Genomic DNA, 3,645 nt, shown 5'->3' on the forward strand with positions numbered 1-3,645 from the left:
GCTGGAAGTTGAGGGATATCGGCGGAAGCCAATAAGAAATTAGGACAACAAGCTCGCGGTTTCCGCCCAGCCAATAGCAAGTAAGAACAAAAGGAAAGTGGCGGAAGCCTGTACAAGAGGAGCGCGTTCGTATTATTGCTCAATGCTTGTGTGAACAAAAGGAAGATTAACCAATGGACGGGGGGCTACGTGACTGATAGGCAAATCAGAGGGAGGAGTGCCTGGCGCTCCATATTAGGCGGGAGATGAGCACGCGGTACAGGGTGGGTGTGCGCACGTGGGGGATCCCGGAAGGGGTCTCTGGCTCCCCCCCGCCTCCTCTGACTTCATGCTGAGCTGCTGCTTGGCTCGGGGAATCTCATCCCAGGCAAGGCTGCCTCTTACTCCTGCCACTTGTCAGCAAGAGGTAAAGAGGCAGGGAAGCAGAGTAGGAAGGGAGGGGGCACCTGGGGCTGGCTGCCTGTCTCTGGGAGAGGAGGGGCGAAAGCATGGGGAGGAGAAAACGAGAGAGTACTTGTGGGGGAGTCAGAGCACTGCGCAGAATACAGGAAGGGAAGAGAGGAGAGCTGGGGGGATGATGACAGTGGGAGAGCAGGGCGGGAGCCATGGAGTGAAAGCAATAAATGGGGGGGGGGGAGATGTGAGAATCCTAAGCAGGTGGGTAATGTGCAGTAAGGGGGGGAGTTTGCTGTGAGCACATGGGGCAGGGGATGGAGGGTGTGTTGGACCAAAACAGCCACTAATCTTGTAGTCCCTGATTCAAGGCCTGCATTAGCAACAACATATACAAACATTCAGTATTTTAATTGTATATTCTTGGATTCCCCATCTTGAATCCTAATGTCAGTGTGGATTACATAAACATTCATAATAAAAAAGATAACATTCACAACAAACACCAAAATTGCAAAAATCCAAATCTTAAAATAGATTTAAGTAAGTGTGTACCTAATTAATCAGTATGTGCCTACTGAAAAAATAACCATAATTCTTTTTAGCAAAGGGGTGGAGTAAAGAAGAAACTTTGTCTTTTATCATTGCTTAATCAATGAGGTGAGGTTATTACATAGACATTGCCACCAGCTCGGCATTGTTTTGAAAAGAATCCATATATAAATGGCAGTGTTGGTTGTGATTTGTGCATGCTCTTTGCGGGTAGTCTAATAGCTGCTGCAACACACTACACCACACCCAGCCCCTATCTTACCCCTTTGCTTCTATTCCTGAAAAATTCAGCTTGCAAAGTCCTTTTGCACCTATGCCACCACTGCTGAAATTCACAATGCACTCTGACATCAGCTGGTACCATTTTGAATTCTGGCACCAGCAGGGCAGGAGCAATTGAGCATTGCTCCTGCCCTTGTAAACATCAGCTTGCACTGGAGTAAGGTGAGGGGCCTGGGAACAGAATGTTTTCTTGTCACGATACAGACCTGCCAAGTCTCCTGCGTTAGCTGTCCAATTCCTGCTTCTTTCTGCGCATGCCTGTACAGCTAACTGCAAGCAGATGGAGGAGGTATGAACCAGCGGTGACAGGACTCAACCATACATGCAGTCTAGCTGCTGGGGCTGCAGCGGGGAAAATAAACTTTTTTTTTTCTTTCCTCTGGGTCAGATGAGGTGACCCATAGGGGAGGTGCAACTGGGAGTTTTATATTTGCTATAAAGATACTACAAGAAAAAGAGTCCGATATGCAGCAAAAGAAACCTCTGGACAAATACAACCTGCCCAGTAAAATTGCTATTAAAAGGATTTGATAGCATCATTGAACTAGTCCTCTTATATGGGTGAGATGTGGAGCCTATGATTAACCCAAAAATATGTAGAATGCGTCAGAACCCCAATAGAACTCCTATATCTCCAGTTCTGTGGACACTCTTTGTCCAAAGAAACATCACTAAATAGGGGTACAGAGTAGAATTAGGATGCTTCACCCTAACTAACTCACCATACAAAAAAAGAATATTCAGATTCTGGTGTCATCTCAGTTACAACATCACAAAACTCCCTCAATTACCAGGCTGTCTGTGAAGTAACACAAAACCCTGGAAGAAAACACACAGCGCCTATGTAGCAAACCTGCCCTACCAATCCAGCACTAATGCCCCGTACAAAAAAATAGCTATAAATTTATTTTATTTTATTTATTTATTTATTTAATTTTATAACCGGCAACCGTTTGCACATCGTGCCGGTTTACAGATAACTTACAAACAAAGATATGTAGGCAGAGCCTTTACAAGGAACAGTGTTTAAAACATAGCTCAAAACAGAGCAAAACTAGCAAACTTGTGGAAAGAGGGGTAGGGGTGGTCGAGACAGGGGAGGGGGGGGGGGGGGGGGTGGGTGGGTGAAAAACAGGTACAAAAGGAGTAATATGTACAGGTACAAAAGGAGTAATATGTACAGGGGTCGAGAGATTATTGACGTATACATAGGTTATATTATTGACATCTATATACATTGGCAAATTGACATAGGTTATATTCTTGAAATATACATAGGTTATATACAAAACTGTATAGGCATGTAGAAAATAAGAGATTCAGGTGAGAAAATGGGAACGGTAGAGCTATGTGTCATATATTATGTGCTAGAAGTTAGGAGTGGGGTTTGTAAGTCATTAGAGGGTGTGGGGGTAGGTCCAGAGGAGGGGGTGTTAGTACGGGGAGGTGGTAGGGTTAAGTGTTAGTAGGTAAATATTGCAGTGTGCCCTAGAACACCAGTACTCCTCCTATTGGGAGGAGCAAATTGGAAAATAGAACAAGCTGGACGGCTACAGATCCCTACACAGATACTACAAGCTAGCAGAATATCTCACCTCAGTCACAACTGCAAAAAAACACCAAATAGAGGATAGGTGACCACAGACTAGAAATAGAAAGATGCAGACAGAAACTGAACTGGAAGCTCCAGGAAGCCAGACTCTGTATGCAGTGCAACACTGGAGAAATAGAAACCGAAATGTGGTTATGATAGCTTCTAACAGCTGTAACCCTGTTCTGGTTGATGAAAATGAATGAGGTATGAATGTTGGAATGGGGTGTGTTGTCTGGTCTTAGCTGCTATGGTAGCTTATTCAGTTTTGGGGGGGGGGGGGGTATTTGTATTATTGTATTATTTTTGTTTGCAAAACTGTAATGTGATATTTATTTATTCCATTTTTGTTCCACAATTTCCAACAGTAAAATGCGGTTTACATATTAAAAACACAACAAAAAAAACCAACAGTAAGTAAAAATTATAAAAAAAAAAAAATCTCAGTCTAAACACACTTGACCAAATAGGAAGGATTTTAATTGTTTCCTAAATCTTAAGTAATCTGATTCCTGCCTTATATATTATGCTCTTCTATTACTGGTCTAGTTCAATAATGTTGTTCTCTCATATAGTGACAATCTCTATCACATTGCTTATAATAAAAACATTAAAAAAAGAACAATAAATGCATTTCCTCCTGTGCTGTGCAAAGAGATCAGAAATGCATGTGTTCCAAAGCTGGAGAGAAATCTGAGACTTCCCACTAAAGCATGAGCAGGGAAACCTCTGTCTAATCCGGGGGAAAGAGGAGAAACAGCAGTGAGGGCAGTAAAATCCTGCCAGCAGGCCAGGGACAAGCCGGACCAGCACTAGAACCTGGGACA

The sequence above is a fragment of the Rhinatrema bivittatum genome, chromosome 10 (assembly GCF_901001135.1).
Source record: "Rhinatrema bivittatum chromosome 10, aRhiBiv1.1, whole genome shotgun sequence".
NCBI classification, from domain to species: Eukaryota; Metazoa; Chordata; class Amphibia; order Gymnophiona; family Rhinatrematidae; genus Rhinatrema; species Rhinatrema bivittatum.